This window comes from Microcebus murinus, unplaced genomic scaffold (assembly GCF_040939455.1).
Source record: "Microcebus murinus isolate Inina unplaced genomic scaffold, M.murinus_Inina_mat1.0 scaf006_hap2_Mmur4.0, whole genome shotgun sequence".
NCBI lineage: Eukaryota > Metazoa > Chordata > Mammalia > Primates > Cheirogaleidae > Microcebus > Microcebus murinus.
In genome coordinates this window covers 1,104,254-1,126,076 of record NW_027438952.1, presented here as the reverse complement: position 1 = coordinate 1,126,076, position 21,823 = coordinate 1,104,254, and the positions used below count along the sequence as shown (strand labels likewise).

Sequence of the window (21,823 nt, the reverse complement as noted above, 5' to 3'; positions counted from 1 at the left end):
CTTGGCTTACTGGAACGGGTTCCAGCTCTGGCCAGGAGAACACGAGAGGTGCCCTCTCACCGCTGCTCCTCACAGCCGAATGGCACTCCGTGGTGTCCACGCGCCACATTTTATTAATGCACTCCTGGATGGATGGGCACTCGGGTCGCTTCCACATCTTTGCGATTGTGAATTGTGCCCTAACTGTAACCCTAACCCTTACCCAGCCCGTCTCCTCTGCCCCTGCCTGACTCGCTCCTCCCCGGCCAGGCCCGTCACTGTCCTGGGCCCCCGCCTGACCGGCTCCTTCCCGCCCGGCCTGTCACCGTCCTCTGCCCCTGCCTGACATGCTCCTTCCCGCCCGGCCTCTCACCGTCCTCGGCCCCTGCCTGACCGGCTGGCTCCTCCGTCGCCTGGGCCTTCCAAGGGCTTGGTGTGGACGCTGCTTCCAGGAAGCCCTCCAGAAACCCGGCAGCAGGGTGGCCGCAGCAGTCTCCAGCAGCCGTCCCTAAGGCGCTTGTGCGGGGAACGTGCCCCCCCGCTGTGCCCCCTCCCCCCCCCCCCCCGCTGTGCCGTGGGGGGGCCCAGCCTGGTGTCTTGCCTGAGGCCCTGGGGCTGCCGCTCCCCGCAAGGGGAGAGCCCCGGAGGTGGGGACCGCCTCCTGATGGGGACGTACACGCAGCTCTCCACGTCGGATTCCGGGGCTCTCTGTCCTGCCCGAAGGCCCAGCTGGCCTGCGGGTCCTTAGAGTGGCAAAAACATCCGAAAACTGAGACTGAGGGTCCGGTGGGTGTCTGCACTTTTGTGCTGGGCACCCCAGGGAGGCCCGGGGGCTGGCTGGACAACGTGGTCTGCTGGGCGGGGGGTTTGGAGGAGCAACCGATGCCCTTTGCACTTTGGGTAGCAAGGGTCTGAGGTGTCTCTGAGCCCTGTGCCATGTCGGTGGAGGGGTGGGGGCGGGGGGTGGGGGGGAAGAGGAGGAGGAGGAGGTGGGAAGGGCCGGGGCCTGCAGTCCTGTTCCCGGGGTGGCACGGCAAGTGGCTTCTTCCACAGGCTGCTTGGCCTGGGCTCCCTGTACCTGGGCCTTTGGAGGACTGGCCCTGTGCTTGCCAACACTTCCTGCAGGGACCCAGAGCTGGGAGGTGGCGTCTCTCAGCCCTGGGTCGGGCAGAGCCCCAGCGGGCCATGCCCACAACCTCTCTCAGCACCGGTCCCCCAGAAGGCTCCTTTGGGACCAGGATTCTCTTGCGGTGACTCTTTAAGGTCTGGCCCCTGGATGGAGGGGCACCAGGAGTAGAGGAGCAGGAAGGGGAAGGGGGTGGCCATGCGAGGGGACACTTTGCGGCCAAGTCCCAGCTTCAGCCTGATCCTCCTGGGAACCCCGCTCTGAGACAAGGAGCCGGGCTTCGCATTCCCACAGCAGCCAGTCGTGGGCTGAGGACACCTGGGGCGTTGGGAACTCCCTGGCTTCTCCTTGGTTTAACATCTGGAGCTGCTTGGGAATCGCGCCGCCACACACACCCGAGTGCAGGTGTCTTCCGCACAGACTGCGGGCCTCGCTCTTCTGAATGCCGCTAGCTCGCCACCCACCCACGGGTGAACCTGGTCAGGGTGCTTTCTCTCGGGGGCAGACTCTGATCCGGGCGGGCTACCGGTGTCTCTGTTTGCTCGTTTCTTTCTTCCATTTCGGGAAAGGCTTCCTTGCTGGGTGTGGAAATCTCCTATGCCTTCCCTCGCCTATTCTGTCAGCTTTCAAATTCTCTTTCAGTTGCCACCCTCACAGATGGATTAGGAAACTCTTTCCGGTGCACTCATTAGTGAAATGACCTCAAGGAAGCTGGAATCCAATATCTAATGGCCGATTTTTAGCGAGTCCACACGCCAGGGTGGTCGGGGTCCAATGCAGCCCCGGCCAGGCCCAGGCCCCTTGGACTGGGCCACAGGAGGACACAGAGGAGGGTCCCGGCCCCCACGGTAGCGGTGCCGGCAGTTCTCCAAGGGCTTGGGCGTTTTCCAGAGGTGGGAGATGGAGGGGACTGATTTCTTCAGCGCCCCACAAACCACGCCACCCCACCCCACCCCACCCCACCCATGGGACACATCCCCAGAGAGAGATGCCCCATACACTCGCTCCCCTCCCCCTTGCGCTGTGCCCCAGCCCTGGCCCGGGGGAATAGGCGGCAGCCCACCCACAGGGCGGGGGGAGGGGGGCACAGCTGAAAGCGGTTGTGGGGGAGGGCGGCCCCTGGCTGGGGTCAGAGGGCGAGCGCCGGGCGCGTGCGCAGTCAGCGGCGGCGACGCGCTGGGGGTGGGCGGCGGGTAGGTGAAGGAGGCCAGGCGGGGAGAGGAGGGGGGCTGGAAGGTCTCCACCTTGGCGAGTCCAGCCGTGGAGGCGCATCTTGTGTGAGTGTGAGTGAGTGTGAGTGTGTGTGTGTGTAGAGAGAGACAGCCCCCCGCCCCGCCCCGCCCCGCCCCGCCCATCACCCCGGTCCCTCGGAGCCCGCCGGACCCGGCCGCCGGCGAACTCAACAGGCCCGGCCCGGCGCGGGGCCTGGGGCGGGAGGCGGCGGCGGGGAAGCGCAGAGAGGCTCGGCTTCTTGAGCGGGGCAGGGGCGCCCTCCGCCGTCTAGGGCCACACCACCCTGAACGCCCCCCATCTCCTCTGGTCTCGGAAGCTAAGCAGGGTCGGGCCTCGTTAGTACTTGGATGGGAGACCGCCCGGGAATCACGGGTGCCCTAGGCGGCGGCTTTTTTTTTTTTTTTGCCTCTCGTTCTGTCCCCTTTCTGGGAGCGCGGCGGCGGCCCGGGGTGGGGGTCACCCCCACCCTCAGCGCCCGCCGCTGTGCCTGGCGCCCCAGCCCGCACCGTGGGGCCTCCTCTTGTCCCAAGCCGCGACACCGCCGCCACGCGGCAGCACGCGTGGCATCTGGACTGTCAGGTCTCAGACCAAAGGTCTGCTCTGTGGGAACCGACACGCTGGAGGAAACCTTGAGAGTCTGAGAGGGGAGGGAGTTCCAGAAGAAGGCCAGGATGTCATTTTGAGGGAGTATGTGACCAGAACTCGTCCCGTTGCTTTTGGGGTTCTACGGGCTCCACGTAGGAATCTTTGGTGGTGGCACCTGATGTTGGGGGATCCGGAGTCACACCCAGACCTGCTCCACAGGCCTCCTTTTACTTTTCTCTTCGGATTCATTATTTTTAAAAAGTGTCTCTTACCTCTATTATTGCATTTTCTTTTTTTTTTTTTTCTTTTTTTTTTTTTTTTTTGAGACAGAGTCTCACTTTGTTGTCCAGGCTAGAGTGAGTGCCGTGGCGTCACCCTAGCTCACAGCAACCTCAAACTCCTGGGCTCGAGTGATCCTTCTGCCTCAGCCTCCCGAGTAGCTGGGACTACAGGCATGCGCCACTATGCCCGGCTAATTTTTTTTTATATATATATATATATCAGTTGGCCAATCAATTTCTTTCTATTTATAGTAGAGACGGGGTCTCGCTCTTGCTCAGGCTGGTTTTGAACTCCTGACCTTGAGCAATCCACCCGCCTCGGCCTCCCAAGAGCTAGGATTACAGGCGTGAGCCACCGCGCCCGGCCTCTATTATTGCATTTTCTTTTCTCTCTCTTTTCAAGCAGATGATGGGAGTACAAGTATTCAGGTGACATGTGTTGCCCGTGCCCCCCTCCCCCCTGTGTTCTTATTCATTTACCTCTCATGTTGTATACCTCCAGCGTATTGTGGGGGTACCAATGTTAAGGTCGGGTACGTTGCCCTCTCCCAGCCTCCCCCCTCGGGTCATTAGCTTCAAGTGCGCCCATGCCCCAGTCGGTGCGCACCCACCCCATTCCTAATGGATGTGTATGCCCATCCCCTCCCCCCACCCGCCCGACACCCACCCGAGGAAGGGGATTCCTCTCTGTCCACTTAGGTGTCCATCCGTTCGTACCAATTTGCCGGTGAGCGCGCTCACGTGGTGCTCGTGTGTCCATTCTTGGGATACTTGGCTTACTGGAACGGGTTCCAGCTCTGGCCAGGAGAACACGAGAGGTGCCCTCTCACCGCTGCTCCTCACAGCCGAATGGCACTCCGTGGTGTCCACGCGCCACATTTTATTAATGCACTCCTGGATGGATGGGCACTCGGGTCGCTTCCACATCTTTGCGATTGTGAATTGTGCCCTAACTGTAACCCTAACCCTTACCCAGCCCGTCTCCTCTGCCCCTGCCTGACTCGCTCCTCCCCGGCCAGGCCCGTCACTGTCCTGGGCCCCCGCCTGACCGGCTCCTTCCCGCCCGGCCTGTCACCGTCCTCTGCCCCTGCCTGACATGCTCCTTCCCGCCCGGCCTCTCACCGTCCTCGGCCCCTGCCTGACCGGCTGGCTCCTCCGTCGCCTGGGCCTTCCAAGGGCTTGGTGTGGACGCTGCTTCCAGGAAGCCCTCCAGAAACCCGGCAGCAGGGTGGCCGCAGCAGTCTCCAGCAGCCGTCCCTAAGGCGCTTGTGCGGGGAACGTGCCCCCCCCCCCCCGCTGTGCCCCCTCCCCCCCCCGCTGTGCCGTGGGGGGGCCCAGCCTGGTGTCTTGCCTGAGGCCCTGGGGCTGCTGCTCCCCGCAAGGGGAGAGCCCCGGAGGTGGGGACCGCCTCCTGATGGGGACGTACACGCAGCTCTCCACGTCGGATTCCGGGGCTCTCTGTCCTGCCCGAAGGCCCAGCTGGCCTGCGGGTCCTTAGAGTGGCAAAAACATCCGAAAACTGAGACTGAGGGTCCGGTGGGTGTCTGCACTTTTGTGCTGGGCACCCCAGGGAGGCCCGGGGGCTGGCTGGACAACGTGGTCTGCTGGGCGGGGGGTTTGGAGGAGCAACCGATGCCCTTTGCACTTTGGGTAGCAAGGGTCTGAGGTGTCTCTGAGCCCTGTGCCATGTCGGTGGAGGGGTGGGGGCGGGGGGTGGGGGGGAAGAGGAGGAGGAGGAGGTGGGAAGGGCCGGGGCCTGCAGTCCTGTTCCCGGGGTGGCACGGCAAGTGGCTTCTTCCACAGGCTGCTTGGCCTGGGCTCCCTGTACCTGGGCCTTTGGAGGACTGGCCCTGTGCTTGCCAACACTTCCTGCAGGGACCCAGAGCTGGGAGGTGGCGTCTCTCAGCCCTGGGTCGGGCAGAGCCCCAGCGGGCCATGCCCACAACCTCTCTCAGCACCGGTCCCCCAGAAGGCTCCTTTGGGACCAGGATTCTCTTGCGGTGACTCTTTAAGGTCTGGCCCCTGGATGGAGGGGCACCAGGAGTAGAGGAGCAGGAAGGGGAAGGGGGTGGCCATGCGAGGGGACACTTTGCGGCCAAGTCCCAGCTTCAGCCTGATCCTCCTGGGAACCCCGCTCTGAGACAAGGAGCCGGGCTTCGCATTCCCACAGCAGCCAGTCGTGGGCTGAGGACACCTGGGGCGTTGGGAACTCCCTGGCTTCTCCTTGGTTTAACATCTGGAGCTGCTTGGGAATCGCGCCGCCACACACACCCGAGTGCAGGTGTCTTCCGCACAGACTGCGGGCCTCGCTCTTCTGAATGCCGCTAGCTCGCCACCCACCCACGGGTGAACCTGGTCAGGGTGCTTTCTCTCGGGGGCAGACTCTGATCCGGGCGGGCTACCGGTGTCTCTGTTTGCTCGTTTCTTTCTTCCATTTCGGGAAAGGCTTCCTTGCTGGGTGTGGAAATCTCCTATGCCTTCCCTCGCCTATTCTGTCAGCTTTCAAATTCTCTTTCAGTTGCCACCCTCACAGATGGATTAGGAAACTCTTTCCGGTGCACTCATTAGTGAAATGACCTCAAGGAAGCTGGAATCCAATATCTAATGGCCGATTTTTGGCGAGTCCACACGCCAGGGTGGTCGGGGTCCAATGCAGCCCCGGCCAGGCCCAGGCCCCTTGGACTGGGCCACAGGAGGACACAGAGGAGGGTCCCGGCCCCCACGGTAGCGGTGCCGGCAGTTCTCCAAGGGCTTGGGCGTTTTCCAGAGGTGGGAGATGGAGGGGACTGATTTCTTCAGCGCCCCACAAACCACGCCACCCCACCCCACCCCACCCCACCCATGGGACACATCCCCAGAGAGAGATGCCCCATACACTCGCTCCCCTCCCCCTTGCGCTGTGCCCCAGCCCTGGCCCGGGGGAATAGGCGGCAGCCCACCCACAGGGCGGGGGGAGGGGGGCACAGCTGAAAGCGGTTGTGGGGGAGGGCGGCCCCTGGCTGGGGTCAGAGGGCGAGCGCCGGGCGCGTGCGCAGTCAGCGGCGGCGACGCGCTGGGGGTGGGCGGCGGGTAGGTGAAGGAGGCCAGGCGGGGAGAGGAGGGGGGCTGGAAGGTCTCCACCTTGGCGAGTCCAGCCGTGGAGGCGCATCTTGTGTGAGTGTGAGTGAGTGTGAGTGTGTGTGTGTGTAGAGAGAGACAGCCCCCCGCCCCGCCCCGCCCCGCCCATCACCCCGGTCCCTCGGAGCCCGCCGGACCCGGCCGCCGGCGAACTCAACAGGCCCGGCCCGGCGCGGGGCCTGGGGCGGGAGGCGGCGGCGGGGAAGCGCAGAGAGGCTCGGCTTCTTGAGCGGGGCAGGGGCGCCCTCCGCCGTCTAGGGCCACACCACCCTGAACGCCCCCCATCTCCTCTGGTCTCGGAAGCTAAGCAGGGTCGGGCCTCGTTAGTACTTGGATGGGAGACCGCCCGGGAATCACGGGTGCCCTAGGCGGCGGCTTTTTTTTTTTTTTTGCCTCTCGTTCTGTCCCCTTTCTGGGAGCGCGGCGGCGGCCCGGGGTGGGGGTCACCCCCACCCTCAGCGCCCGCCGCTGTGCCTGGCGCCCCAGCCCGCACCGTGGGGCCTCCTCTTGTCCCAAGCCGCGACACCGCCGCCACGCGGCAGCACGCGTGGCATCTGGACTGTCAGGTCTCAGACCAAAGGTCTGCTCTGTGGGAACCGACACGCTGGAGGAAACCTTGAGAGTCTGAGAGGGGAGGGAGTTCCAGAAGAAGGCCAGGATGTCATTTTGAGGGAGTATGTGACCAGAACTCGTCCCGTTGCTTTTGGGGTTCTACGGGCTCCACGTAGGAATCTTTGGTGGTGGCACCTGATGTTGGGGGATCCGGAGTCACACCCAGACCTGCTCCACAGGCCTCCTTTTACTTTTCTCTTCGGATTCATTATTTTTAAAAAGTGTCTCTTACCTCTATTATTGCATTTTCTTTTTTTTTTTTTTCTTTTTTTTTTTTTTTTTTGAGACAGAGTCTCACTTTGTTGTCCAGGCTAGAGTGAGTGCCGTGGCGTCACCCTAGCTCACAGCAACCTCAAACTCCTGGGCTCGAGTGATCCTTCTGCCTCAGCCTCCCGAGTAGCTGGGACTACAGGCATGCGCCACTATGCCCGGCTAATTTTTTTTTATATATATATATATATCAGTTGGCCAATCAATTTCTTTCTATTTATAGTAGAGACGGGGTCTCGCTCTTGCTCAGGCTGGTTTTGAACTCCTGACCTTGAGCAATCCACCCGCCTCGGCCTCCCAAGAGCTAGGATTACAGGCGTGAGCCACCGCGCCCGGCCTCTATTATTGCATTTTCTTTTCTCTCTCTTTTCAAGCAGATGATGGGAGTACAAGTATTCAGGTGACATGTGTTGCCCGTGCCCCCCTCCCCCCTGTGTTCTTATTCATTTACCTCTCATGTTGTATACCTCCAGCGTATTGTGGGGGTACCAATGTTAAGGTCGGGTACGTTGCCCTCTCCCAGCCTCCCCCCTCGGGTCATTAGCTTCAAGTGCGCCCATGCCCCAGTCGGTGCGCACCCACCCCATTCCTAATGGATGTGTATGCCCATCCCCTCCCCCCACCCGCCCGACACCCACCCGAGGAAGGGGATTCCTCTCTGTCCACTTAGGTGTCCATCCGTTCGTACCAATTTGCCGGTGAGCGCGCTCACGTGGTGCTCGTGTGTCCATTCTTGGGATACTTGGCTTACTGGAACGGGTTCCAGCTCTGGCCAGGAGAACACGAGAGGTGCCCTCTCACCGCTGCTCCTCACAGCCGAATGGCACTCCGTGGTGTCCACGCGCCACATTTTATTAATGCACTCCTGGATGGATGGGCACTCGGGTCGCTTCCACATCTTTGCGATTGTGAATTGTGCCCTAACTGTAACCCTAACCCTTACCCAGCCCGTCTCCTCTGCCCCTGCCTGACTCGCTCCTCCCCGGCCAGGCCCGTCACTGTCCTGGGCCCCCGCCTGACCGGCTCCTTCCCGCCCGGCCTGTCACCGTCCTCTGCCCCTGCCTGACATGCTCCTTCCCGCCCGGCCTCTCACCGTCCTCGGCCCCTGCCTGACCGGCTGGCTCCTCCGTCGCCTGGGCCTTCCAAGGGCTTGGTGTGGACGCTGCTTCCAGGAAGCCCTCCAGAAACCCGGCAGCAGGGTGGCCGCAGCAGTCTCCAGCAGCCGTCCCTAAGGCGCTTGTGCGGGGAACGTGCCCCCCCCCGCTGTGCCCCCTCCCCCCCCCCGCTGTGCCGTGGGGGGGCCCAGCCTGGTGTCTTGCCTGAGGCCCTGGGGCTGCTGCTCCCCGCAAGGGGAGAGCCCCGGAGGTGGGGACCGCCTCCTGATGGGGACGTACACGCAGCTCTCCACGTCGGATTCCGGGGCTCTCTGTCCTGCCCGAAGGCCCAGCTGGCCTGCGGGTCCTTAGAGTGGCAAAAACATCCGAAAACTGAGACTGAGGGTCCGGTGGGTGTCTGCACTTTTGTGCTGGGCACCCCAGGGAGGCCCGGGGGCTGGCTGGACAACGTGGTCTGCTGGGCGGGGGGGTTGGAGGAGCAACCGATGCCCTTTGCACTTTGGGTAGCAAGGGTCTGAGGTGTCTCTGAGCCCTGTGCCATGTCGGTGGAGGGGTGGGGGCGGGGGGTGGGGGGGAAGAGGAGGAGGAGGAGGTGGGAAGGGCCGGGGCCTGCAGTCCTGTTCCCGGGGTGGCACGGCAAGTGGCTTCTTCCACAGGCTGCTTGGCCTGGGCTCCCTGTACCTGGGCCTTTGGAGGACTGGCCCTGTGCTTGCCAACACTTCCTGCAGGGACCCAGAGCTGGGAGGTTGCGTCTCTCAGCCCTGGGTCGGGCAGAGCCCCAGCGGGACATGCCCACAACCTCTCTCAGCACCGGTCCCCCAGAAGGCTCCTTTGGGACCAGGATTCTCTTGCGGTGACTCTTTAAGGTCTGGCCCCTGGATGGAGGGGCACCAGGAGTAGAGGAGCAGGAAGGGGAAGGGGGTGGCCATGCGAGGGGACACTTTGCGGCCAAGTCCCAGCTTCAGCCTGATCCTCCTGGGAACCCCGCTCTGAGACAAGGAGCCGGGCTTCGCATTCCCACAGCAGCCAGTCGTGGGCTGAGGACACCTGGGGCGTTGGGAACTCCCTGGCTTCTCCTTGGTTTAACATCTGGAGCTGCTTGGGAATCGCGCCGCCACACACACCCGAGTGCAGGTGTCTTCCGCACAGACTGCGGGCCTCGCTCTTCTGAATGCCGCTAGCTCGCCACCCACCCACGGGTGAACCTGGTCAGGGTGCTTTCTCTCGGGGGCAGACTCTGATCCGGGCGGGCTACCGGTGTCTCTGTTTGCTCGTTTCTTTCTTCCATTTCGGGAAAGGCTTCCTTGCTGGGTGTGGAAATCTCCTATGCCTTCCCTCGCCTATTCTGTCAGCTTTCAAATTCTCTTTCAGTTGCCACCCTCACAGATGGATTAGGAAACTCTTTCCGGTGCACTCATTAGTGAAATGACCTCAAGGAAGCTGGAATCCAATATCTAATGGCCGATTTTTGGCGAGTCCACACGCCAGGGTGGTCGGGGTCCAATGCAGCCCCGGCCAGGCCCAGGCCCCTTGGACTGGGCCACAGGAGGACACAGAGGAGGGTCCCGGCCCCCACGGTAGCGGTGCCGGCAGTTCTCCAAGGGCTTGGGCGTTTTCCAGAGGTGGGAGATGGAGGGGACTGATTTCTTCAGCGCCCCACAAACCACGCCACCCCACCCCACCCCACCCATGGGACACATCCCCAGAGAGAGATGCCCCATACACTCGCTCCCCTCCCCCTTGCGCTGTGCCCCAGTCCTGGCCCGGGGGAATAGGCGGCAGCCCACCCACAGGGCGGGGGGAGGGGGGCACAGCTGAAAGCGGTTGTGGGGGAGGGCGGCCCCTGGCTGGGGTCAGAGGGCGAGCGCCGGGCGCGTGCGCAGTCAGCGGCGGCGACGCGCTGGGGGTGGGCGGCGGGTAGGTGAAGGAGGCCAGGCGGGGAGAGGAGGGGGGCTGGAAGGTCTCCACCTTGGCGAGTCCAGCCGTGGAGGCGCATCTTGTGTGAGTGTGAGTGAGTGTGAGTGTGTGTGTGTGTAGAGAGAGACAGCCCCCCGCCCCGCCCCGCCCCGCCCATCACCCCGGTCCCTCGGAGCCCGCCGGACCCGGCCGCCGGCGAACTCAACAGGCCCGGCCCGGCGCGGGGCCTGGGGCGGGAGGCGGCGGCGGGGAAGCGCAGAGAGGCTCGGCTTCTTGAGCGGGGCAGGGGCGCCCTCCGCCGTCTAGGGCCACACCACCCTGAACGCCCCCCATCTCCTCTGGTCTCGGAAGCTAAGCAGGGTCGGGCCTCGTTAGTACTTGGATGGGAGACCGCCCGGGAATCACGGGTGCCCTAGGCGGCGGCTTTTTTTTTTTTTTTGCCTCTCGTTCTGTCCCCTTTCTGGGAGCGCGGCGGCGGCCCGGGGTGGGGGTCACCCCCACCCTCAGCGCCCGCCGCTGTGCCTGGCGCCCCAGCCCGCACCGTGGGGCCTCCTCTTGTCCCAAGCCGCGACACCGCCGCCACGCGGCAGCACGCGTGGCATCTGGACTGTCAGGTCTCAGACCAAAGGTCTGCTCTGTGGGAACCGACACGCTGGAGGAAACCTTGAGAGTCTGAGAGGGGAGGGAGTTCCAGAAGAAGGCCAGGATGTCATTTTGAGGGAGTATGTGACCAGAACTCGTCCCGTTGCTTTTGGGGTTCTACGGGCTCCACGTAGGAATCTTTGGTGGTGGCACCTGATGTTGGGGGATCCGGAGTCACACCCAGACCTGCTCCACAGGCCTCCTTTTACTTTTCTCTTCGGATTCATTATTTTTAAAAAGTGTCTCTTACCTCTATTATTGCATTTTCTTTTTTTTTTTTTTCTTTTTTTTTTTTTTTTTTTGAGACAGAGTCTCACTTTGTTGTCCAGGCTAGAGTGAGTGCCGTGGCGTCACCCTAGCTCACAGCAACCTCAAACTCCTGGGCTCGAGTGATCCTTCTGCCTCAGCCTCCCGAGTAGCTGGGACTACAGGCATGCGCCACTATGCCCGGCTAATTTTTTTTTATATATATATATATATCAGTTGGCCAATCAATTTCTTTCTATTTATAGTAGAGACGGGGTCTCGCTCTTGCTCAGGCTGGTTTTGAACTCCTGACCTTGAGCAATCCACCCGCCTCGGCCTCCCAAGAGCTAGGATTACAGGCGTGAGCCACCGCGCCCGGCCTCTATTATTGCATTTTCTTTTCTCTCTCTTTTCAAGCAGATGATGGGAGTACAAGTATTCAGGTGACATGTGTTGCCCGTGCCCCCCTCCCCCCTGTGTTCTTATTCATTTACCTCTCATGTTGTATACCTCCAGCGTATTGTGGGGGTACCAATGTTAAGGTCGGGTACGTTGCCCTCTCCCAGCCTCCCCCCTCGGGTCATTAGCTTCAAGTGCGCCCATGCCCCAGTCGGTGCGCACCCACCCCATTCCTAATGGATGTGTATGCCCATCCCCTCCCCCCACCCGCCCGACACCCACCCGAGGAAGGGGATTCCTCTCTGTCCACTTAGGTGTCCATCCGTTCGTACCAATTTGCCGGTGAGCGCGCTCACGTGGTGCTCGTGTGTCCATTCTTGGGATACTTGGCTTACTGGAACGGGTTCCAGCTCTGGCCAGGAGAACACGAGAGGTGCCCTCTCACCGCTGCTCCTCACAGCCGAATGGCACTCCGTGGTGTCCACGCGCCACATTTTATTAATGCACTCCTGGATGGATGGGCACTCGGGTCGCTTCCACATCTTTGCGATTGTGAATTGTGCCCTAACTGTAACCCTAACCCTTACCCAGCCCGTCTCCTCTGCCCCTGCCTGACTCGCTCCTCCCCGGCCAGGCCCGTCACTGTCCTGGGCCCCCGCCTGACCGGCTCCTTCCCGCCCGGCCTGTCACCGTCCTCTGCCCCTGCCTGACATGCTCCTTCCCGCCCGGCCTCTCACCGTCCTCGGCCCCTGCCTGACCGGCTGGCTCCTCCGTCGCCTGGGCCTTCCAAGGGCTTGGTGTGGACGCTGCTTCCAGGAAGCCCTCCAGAAACCCGGCAGCAGGGTGGCCGCAGCAGTCTCCAGCAGCCGTCCCTAAGGCGCTTGTGCGGGGAACGTGCCCCCCCCCCCCCCCGCTGTGCCCCCTCCCCCCCCCCGCTGTGCCGTGGGGGGGCCCAGCCTGGTGTCTTGCCTGAGGCCCTGGGGCTGCTGCTCCCCGCAAGGGGAGAGCCCCGGAGGTGGGGACCGCCTCCTGATGGGGACGTACACGCAGCTCTCCACGTCGGATTCCGGGGCTCTCTGTCCTGCCCGAAGGCCCAGCTGGCCTGCGGGTCCTTAGAGTGGCAAAAACATCCGAAAACTGAGACTGAGGGTCCGGTGGGTGTCTGCACTTTTGTGCTGGGCACCCCAGGGAGGCCCGGGGGCTGGCTGGACAAGGTGGTCTGCTGGGCGGGGGGGTTGGAGGAGCAACCGATGCCCTTTGCACTTTGGGTAGCAAGGGTCTGAGGTGTCTCTGAGCCCTGTGCCATGTCGGTGGAGGGGTGGGGGCGGGGGGTGGGGGGGAAGAGGAGGAGGAGGAGGTGGGAAGGGCCGGGGCCTGCAGTCCTGTTCCCGGGGTGGCACGGCAAGTGGCTTCTTCCACAGGCTGCTTGGCCTGGGCTCCCTGTACCTGGGCCTTTGGAGGACTGGCCCTGTGCTTGCCAACACTTCCTGCAGGGACCCAGAGCTGGGAGGTTGCGTCTCTCAGCCCTGGGTCGGGCAGAGCCCCAGCGGGACATGCCCACAACCTCTCTCAGCACCGGTCCCCCAGAAGGCTCCTTTGGGACCAGGATTCTCTTGCGGTGACTCTTTAAGGTCTGGCCCCTGGATGGAGGGGCACCAGGAGTAGAGGAGCAGGAAGGGGAAGGGGGTGGCCATGCGAGGGGACACTTTGCGGCCAAGTCCCAGCTTCAGCCTGATCCTCCTGGGAACCCCGCTCTGAGACAAGGAGCCGGGCTTCGCATTCCCACAGCAGCCAGTCGTGGGCTGAGGACACCTGGGGCGTTGGGAACTCCCTGGCTTCTCCTTGGTTTAACATCTGGAGCTGCTTGGGAATCGCGCCGCCACACACACCCGAGTGCAGGTGTCTTCCGCACAGACTGCGGGCCTCGCTCTTCTGAATGCCGCTAGCTCGCCACCCACCCACGGGTGAACCTGGTCAGGGTGCTTTCTCTCGGGGGCAGACTCTGATCCGGGCGGGCTACCGGTGTCTCTGTTTGCTCGTTTCTTTCTTCCATTTCGGGAAAGGCTTCCTTGCTGGGTGTGGAAATCTCCTATGCCTTCCCTCGCCTATTCTGTCAGCTTTCAAATTCTCTTTCAGTTGCCACCCTCACAGATGGATTAGGAAACTCTTTCCGGTGCACTCATTAGTGAAATGACCTCAAGGAAGCTGGAATCCAATATCTAATCGCCGATTTTTAGCGAGTCCACACGCCAGGGTGGTCGGGGTCCAATGCAGCCCCGGCCAGGCCCAGGCCCCTTGGACTGGGCCACAGGAGGACACAGAGGAGGGTCCCGGCCCCCACGGTAGCGGTGCCGGCAGTTCTCCAAGGGCTTGGGCGTTTTCCAGAGGTGGGAGATGGAGGGGACTGATTTCTTCAGCGCCCCACAAACCACGCCACCCCACCCCACCCCACCCCACCCATGGGACACATCCCCAGAGAGAGATGCCCCATACACTCGCTCCCCTCCCCCTTGCGCTGTGCCCCAGCCCTGGCCCGGGGGAATAGGCGGCAGCCCACCCACAGGGCGGGGGGAGGGGGGCACAGCTGAAAGCGGTTGTGGGGGAGGGCGGCCCCTGGCTGGGGTCAGAGGGCGAGCGCCGGGCGCGTGCGCAGTCAGCGGCGGCGACGCGCTGGGGGTGGGCGGCGGGTAGGTGAAGGAGGCCAGGCGGGGAGAGGAGGGGGGCTGGAAGGTCTCCACCTTGGCGAGTCCAGCCGTGGAGGCGCATCTTGTGTGAGTGTGAGTGAGTGTGAGTGTGTGTGTGTGTAGAGAGAGACAGCCCCCCGCCCCGCCCCGCCCCGCCCATCACCCCGGTCCCTCGGAGCCCGCCGGACCCGGCCGCCGGCGAACTCAACAGGCCCGGCCCGGCGCGGGGCCTGGGGCGGGAGGCGGCGGCGGGGAAGCGCAGAGAGGCTCGGCTTCTTGAGCGGGGCAGGGGCGCCCTCCGCCGTCTAGGGCCACACCACCCTGAACGCCCCCCATCTCCTCTGGTCTCGGAAGCTAAGCAGGGTCGGGCCTCGTTAGTACTTGGATGGGAGACCGCCCGGGAATCACGGGTGCCCTAGGCGGCGGCTTTTTTTTTTTTTTTGCCTCTCGTTCTGTCCCCTTTCTGGGAGCGCGGCGGCGGCCCGGGGTGGGGGTCACCCCCACCCTCAGCGCCCGCCGCTGTGCCTGGCGCCCCAGCCCGCACCGTGGGGCCTCCTCTTGTCCCAAGCCGCGACACCGCCGCCACGCGGCAGCACGCGTGGCATCTGGACTGTCAGGTCTCAGACCAAAGGTCTGCTCTGTGGGAACCGACACGCTGGAGGAAACCTTGAGAGTCTGAGAGGGGAGGGAGTTCCAGAAGAAGGCCAGGATGTCATTTTGAGGGAGTATGTGACCAGAACTCGTCCCGTTGCTTTTGGGGTTCTACGGGCTCCACGTAGGAATCTTTGGTGGTGGCACCTGATGTTGGGGGATCCGGAGTCACACCCAGACCTGCTCCACAGGCCTCCTTTTACTTTTCTCTTCGGATTCATTATTTTTAAAAAGTGTCTCTTACCTCTATTATTGCATTTTCTTTTTTTTTTTTTTCTTTTTTTTTTTTTTTTTTGAGACAGAGTCTCACTTTGTTGTCCAGGCTAGAGTGAGTGCCGTGGCGTCACCCTAGCTCACAGCAACCTCAAACTCCTGGGCTCGAGTGATCCTTCTGCCTCAGCCTCCCGAGTAGCTGGGACTACAGGCATGCGCCACTATGCCCGGCTAATTTTTTTTTATATATATATATATATCAGTTGGCCAATCAATTTCTTTCTATTTATAGTAGAGACGGGGTCTCGCTCTTGCTCAGGCTGGTTTTGAACTCCTGACCTTGAGCAATCCACCCGCCTCGGCCTCCCAAGAGCTAGGATTACAGGCGTGAGCCACCGCGCCCGGCCTCTATTATTGCATTTTCTTTTCTCTCTCTTTTCAAGCAGATGATGGGAGTACAAGTATTCAGGTGACATGTGTTGCCCGTGCCCCCCTCCCCCCTGTGTTCTTATTCATTTACCTCTCATGTTGTATACCTCCAGCGTATTGTGGGGGTACCAATGTTAAGGTCGGGTACGTTGCCCTCTCCCAGCCTCCCCCCTCGGGTCATTAGCTTCAAGTGCGCCCATGCCCCAGTCGGTGCGCACCCACCCCATTCCTAATGGATGTGTATGCCCATCCCCTCCCCCCACCCGCCCGACACCCACCCGAGGAAGGGGATTCCTCTCTGTCCACTTAGGTGTCCATCCGTTCGTACCAATTTGCCGGTGAGCGCGCTCACGTGGTGCTCGTGTGTCCATTCTTGGGATACTTGGCTTACTGGAACGGGTTCCAGCTCTGGCCAGGAGAACACGAGAGGTGCCCTCTCACCGCTGCTCCTCACAGCCGAATGGCACTCCGTGGTGTCCACGCGCCACATTTTATTAATGCACTCCTGGATGGATGGGCACTCGGGTCGCTTCCACATCTTTGCGATTGTGAATTGTGCCCTAACTGTAACCCTAACCCTTACCCAGCCCGTCTCCTCTGCCCCTGCCTGACTCGCTCCTCCCCGGCCAGGCCCGTCACTGTCCTGGGCCCCCGCCTGACCGGCTCCTTCCCGCCCGGCCTGTCACCGTCCTCTGCCCCTGCCTGACATGCTCCTTCCCGCCCGGCCTCTCACCGTCCTCGGCCCCTGCCTGACCGGCTGGCTCCTCCGTCGCCTGGGCCTTCCAAGGGCTTGGTGTGGACGCTGCTTCCAGGAAGCCCTCCAGAAACCCGGCAGCAGGGTGGCCGCAGCAGTCTCCAGCAGCCGTCCCTAAGGCGCTTGTGCGGGGAACGTGCCCCCCCGCTGTGCCCCCTCCCCCCCCCCCCCCGCTGTGCCGTGGGGGGGCCCAGCCTGGTGTCTTGCCTGAGGCCCTGGGGCTGCCGCTCCCCGCAAGGGGAGAGCCCCGGAGGTGGGGACCGCCTCCTGATGGGGACGTACACGCAGCTCTCCACGTCGGATTCCGGGGCTCTCTGTCCTGCCCGAAGGCCCAGCTGGCCTGCGGGTCCTTAGAGTGGCAAAAACATCCGAAAACTGAGACTGAGGGTCCGGGGGTTGTCTGCACTTTTGTGCTGGGCACCCCAGGGAGGCCCGGGGGCTGGCTGGACAACGTGGTCTGCTGGGCGGGGGGTTTGGAGGAGCAACCGATGCCCTTTGCACTTTGGGTAGCAAGGGTCTGAGGTGTCTCTGAGCCCTGTGCCATGTCGGTGGAGGGGTGGGGGCGGGGGGTGGGGGGGAAGAGGAGGAGGAGGAGGTGGGAAGGGCCGGGGCCTGCAGTCCTGTTCCCGGGGTGGCACGGCAAGTGGCTTCTTCCACAGGCTGCTTGGCCTGGGCTCCCTGTACCTGGGCCTTTGGAGGACTGGCCCTGTGCTTGCCAACACTTCCTGCAGGGACCCAGAGCTGGGAGGTGGCGTCTCTCAGCCCTGGGTCGGGCAGAGCCCCAGCGGGCCATGCCCACAACCTCTCTCAGCACCGGTCCCCCAGAAGGCTCCTTTGGGACCAGGATTCTCTTGCGGTGACTCTTTAAGGTCTGGCCCCTGGATGGAGGGGCACCAGGAGTAGAGGAGCAGGAAGGGGAAGGGGGTGGCCATGCGAGGGGACACTTTGCGGCCAAGTCCCAGCTTCAGCCTGATCCTCCTGGGAACCCCGCTCTGAGACAAGGAGCCGGGCTTCGCATTCCCACAGCAGCCAGTCGTGGGCTGAGGACACCTGGGGCGTTGGGAACTCCCTGGCTTCTCCTTGGTTTAACATCTGGAGCTGCTTGGGAATCGCGCCGCCACACACACCCGAGTGCAGGTGTCTTCCGCACAGACTGCGGGCCTCGCTCTTCTGAATGCCGCTAGCTCGCCACCCACCCACGGGTGAACCTGGTCAGGGTGCTTTCTCTCGGGGGCAGACTCTGATCCGGGCGGGCTACCGGTGTCTCTGTTTGCTCGTTTCTTTCTTCCATTTCGGGAAAGGCTTCCTTGCTGGGTGTGGAAATCTCCTATGCCTTCCCTCGCCTATTCTGTCAGCTTTCAAATTCTCTTTCAGTTGCCACCCTCACAGATGGATTAGGAAACTCTTTCCGGTGCACTCATTAGTGAAATGACCTCAAGGAAGCTGGAATCCAATATCTAATGGCCGATTTTTGGCGAGTCCACACGCCAGGGTGGTCGGGGTCCAATGCAGCCCCGGCCAGGCCCAGGCCCCTTGGACTGGGCCACAGGAGGACACAGAGGAGGGTCCCGGCCCCCACGGTAGCGGTGCCGGCAGTTCTCCAAGGGCTTGGGCGTTTTCCAGAGGTGGGAGATGGAGGGGACTGATTTCTTCAGCGCCCCACAAACCACGCCACCCCACCCCACCCCACCCCACCCATGGGACACATCCCCAGAGAGAGATGCCCCATACACTCGCTCCCCTCCCCCTTGCGCTGTGCCCCAGCCCTGGCCCGGGGGAATAGGCGGCAGCCCACCCACAGGGCGGGGGGAGGGGGGCACAGCTGAAAGCGGTTGTGGGGGAGGGCGGCCCCTGGCTGGGGTCAGAGGGCGAGCGCCGGGCGCGTGCGCAGTCAGCGGCGGCGACGCGCTGGGGGTGGGCGGCGGGTAGGTGAAGGAGGCCAGGCGGGGAGAGGAGGGGGGCTGGAAGGTCTCCACCTTGGCGAGTCCAGCCGTGGAGGCGCATCTTGTGTGAGTGTGAGTGAGTGTGAGTGTGTGTGTGTGTAGAGAGAGACAGCCCCCCGCCCCGCCCCGCCCCGCCCATCACCCCGGTCCCTCGGAGCCCGCCGGACCCGGCCGCCGGCGAACTCAACAGGCCCGGCCCGGCGCGGGGCCTGGGGCGGGAGGCGGCGGCGGGGAAGCGCAGAGAGGCTCGGCTTCTTGAGCGGGGCAGGGGCGCCCTCCGCCGTCTAGGGCCACACCACCCTGAACGCCCCCCATCTCCTCTGGTCTCGGAAGCTAAGCAGGGTCGGGCCTCGTTAGTACTTGGATGGGAGACCGCCCGGGAATCACGGGTGCCCTAGGCGGCGGCTTTTTTTTTTTTTTTGCCTCTCGTTCTGTCCCCTTTCTGGGAGCGCGGCGGCGGCCCGGGGTGGGGGTCACCCCCACCCTCAGCGCCCGCCGCTGTGCCTGGCGCCCCAGCCCGCACCGTGGGGCCTCCTCTTGTCCCAAGCCGCGACACCGCCGCCACGCGGCAGCACGCGTGGCATCTGGACTGTCAGGTCTCAGACCAAAGGTCTGCTCTGTGGGAACCGACACGCTGGAGGAAACCTTGAGAGTCTGAGAGGGGAGGGAGTTCCAGAAGAAGGCCAGGATGTCATTTTGAGGGAGTATGTGACCAGAACTCGTCCCGTTGCTTTTGGGGTTCTACGGGCTCCACGTAGGAATCTTTGGTGGTGGCACCTGATGTTGGGGGATCCGGAGTCACACCCAGACCTGCTCCACAGGCCTCCTTTTACTTTTCTCTTCGGATTCATTATTTTTAAAAAGTGTCTCTTACCTCTATTATTGCATTTTCTTTTTTTTTTTTTTCTTTTTTTTTTTTTTTTTTGAGACAGAGTCTCACTTTGTTGTCCAGGCTAGAGTGAGTGCCGTGGCGTCACCCTAGCTCACAGCAACCTCAAACTCCTGGGCTCGAGTGATCCTTCTGCCTCAGCCTCCCGAGTAGCTGGGACTACAGGCATGCGCCACTATGCCCGGCTAATTTTTTTTTATATATATATATATATCAGTTGGCCAATCAATTTCTTTCTATTTATAGTAGAGACGGGGTCTCGCTCTTGCTCAGGCTGGTTTTGAACTCCTGACCTTGAGCAATCCACCCGCCTCGGCCTCCCAAGAGCTAGGATTACAGGCGTGAGCCACCGCGCCCGGCCTCTATTATTGCATTTTCTTTTCTCTCTCTTTTCAAGCAGATGATGGGAGTACAAGTATTCAGGTGACATGTGTTGCCCGTGCCCCCCTCCCCCCTGTGTTCTTATTCATTTACCTCTCATGTTGTATACCTCCAGCGTATTGTGGGGGTACCAATGTTAAGGTCGGGTACGTTGCCCTCTCCCAGCCTCCCCCCTCGGGTCATTAGCTTCAAGTGCGCCCATGCCCCAGTCGGTGCGCACCCACCCCATTCCTAATGGATGTGTATGCCCATCCCCTCCCCCCACCCGCCCGACACCCACCCGAGGAAGGGGATTCCTCTCTGTCCACTTAGGTGTCCATCCGTTCGTACCAATTTGCCGGTGAGCGCGCTCACGTGGTGCTCGTGTGTCCATTCTTGGGATACTTGGCTTACTGGAACGGGTTCCAGCTCTGGCCAGGAGAACACGAGAGGTGCCCTCTCACCGCTGCTCCTCACAGCCGAATGGCACTCCGTGGTGTCCACGCGCCACATTTTATTAATGCACTCCTGGATGGATGGGCACTCGGGTCGCTTCCACATCTTTGCGATTGTGAATTGTGCCCTAACTGTAACCCTAACCCTTACCCAGCCCGTCTCCTCTGCCCCTGCCTGACTCGCTCCTCCCCGGCCAGGCCCGTCACTGTCCTGGGCCCCCGCCTGACCGGCTCCTTCCCGCCCGGCCTGTCACCGTCCTCTGCCCCTGCCTGACATGCTCCTTCCCGCCCGGCCTCTCACCGTCCTCGGCCCCTGCCTGACCGGCTGGCTCCTCCGTCGCCTGGGCCTTCCAAGGGCTTGGTGTGGACGCTGCTTCCAGGAAGCCCTCCAGAAACCCGGCAGCAGGGTGGCCGCAGCAGTCTCCAGCAGCCGTCCCTAAGGCGCTTGTGCGGGGAACGTGCCCCCCCGCTGTGCCCCCTCCCCCCCCCCCCCCCGCTGTGCCGTGGGGGGGCCCAGCCTGGTGTCTTGCCTGAGGCCCTGGGGCTGCCGCTCCCCGCAAGGGGAGAGCCCCGGAGGTGGGGACCGCCTCCTGATGGGGACGTACACGCAGCTCTCCACGTCGGATTCCGGGGCTCTCTGTCCTGCCCGAAGGCCCAGCTGGCCTGCGGGTCCTTAGAGTGGCAAAAACATCCGAAAACTGAGACTGAGGGTCCGGGGGTTGTCTGCACTTTTGTGCTGGGCACCCCAGGGAGGCCCGGGGGCTGGCTGGACAACGTGGTCTGCTGGGCGGGGGGTTTGGAGGAGCAACCGATGCCCTTTGCACTTTGGGTAGCAAGGGTCTGAGGTGTCTCTGAGCCCTGTGCCATGTCGGTGGAGGGGTGGGGGCGGGGGGTGGGGGGGAAGAGGAGGAGGAGGAGGTGGGAAGGGCCGGGGCCTGCAGTCCTGTTCCCGGGGTGGCACGGCAAGTGGCTTCTTCCACAGGCTGCTTGGCCTGGGCTCCCTGTACCTGGGCCTTTGGAGGACTGGCCCTGTGCTTGCCAACACTTCCTGCAGGGACCCAGAGCTGGGAGGTGGCGTCTCTCAGCCCTGGGTCGGGCAGAGCCCCAGCGGGCCATGCCCACAACCTCTCTCAGCACCGGTCCCCCAGAAGGCTCCTTTGGGACCAGGATTCTCTTGCGGTGACTCTTTAAGGTCTGGCCCCTGGATGGAGGGGCACCAGGAGTAGAGGAGCAGGAAGGGGAAGGGGGTGGCCATGCGAGGGGACACTTTGCGGCCAAGTCCCAGCTTCAGCCTGATCCTCCTGGGAACCCCGCTCTGAGACAAGGAGCCGGGCTTCGCATTCCCACAGCAGCCAGTCGTGGGCTGAGGACACCTGGGGCGTTGGGAACTCCCTGGCTTCTCCTTGGTTTAACATCTGGAGCTGCTTGGGAATCGCGCCGCCACACACACCCGAGTGCAGGTGTCTTCCGCACAGACTGCGGGCCTCGCTCTTCTGAATGCCGCTAGCTCGCCACCCACCCACGGGTGAACCTGGTCAGGGTGCTTTCTCTCGGGGGCAGACTCTGATCCGGGCGGGCTACCGGTGTCTCTGTTTGCTCGTTTCTTTCTTCCATTTCGGGAAAGGCTTCCTTGCTGGGTGTGGAAATCTCCTATGCCTTCCCTCGCCTATTCTGTCAGCTTTCAAATTCTCTTTCAGTTGCCACCCTCACAGATGGATTAGGAAACTCTTTCCGGTGCACTCATTAGTGAAATGACCTCAAGGAAGCTGGAATCCAATATCTAATGGCCGATTTTTGGCGAGTCCACACGCCAGGGTGGTCGGGGTCCAATGCAGCCCCGGCCAGGCCCAGGCCCCTTGGACTGGGCCACAGGAGGACACAGAGGAGGGTCCCGGCCCCCACGGTAGCGGTGCCGGCAGTTCT

At 62.6% G+C, this 21,823-nt stretch overlaps 5 pseudogenes; all 5 read left to right on the top strand.

Annotated features, from left to right (window-relative positions):
* Positions 1-2,603: 2,603 nt before the first annotated feature.
* Positions 2,604-2,722, top strand: LOC142866667 (uncharacterized; annotated as a pseudogene).
* A 3,851-nt stretch (positions 2,723-6,573) lies between these two features.
* LOC142866666 (uncharacterized) lies at positions 6,574-6,692 on the top strand (annotated as a pseudogene).
* Positions 6,693-10,535: 3,843 nt separating this feature from the next.
* On the top strand, positions 10,536-10,654 carry LOC142866665 (uncharacterized; annotated as a pseudogene).
* Positions 10,655-14,509: 3,855 nt separating this feature from the next.
* On the top strand, positions 14,510-14,628 carry LOC142866664 (uncharacterized; annotated as a pseudogene).
* A 3,850-nt stretch (positions 14,629-18,478) lies between these two features.
* On the top strand, positions 18,479-18,597 carry LOC142866663 (uncharacterized; annotated as a pseudogene).
* Positions 18,598-21,823: the final 3,226 nt, after the last annotated feature.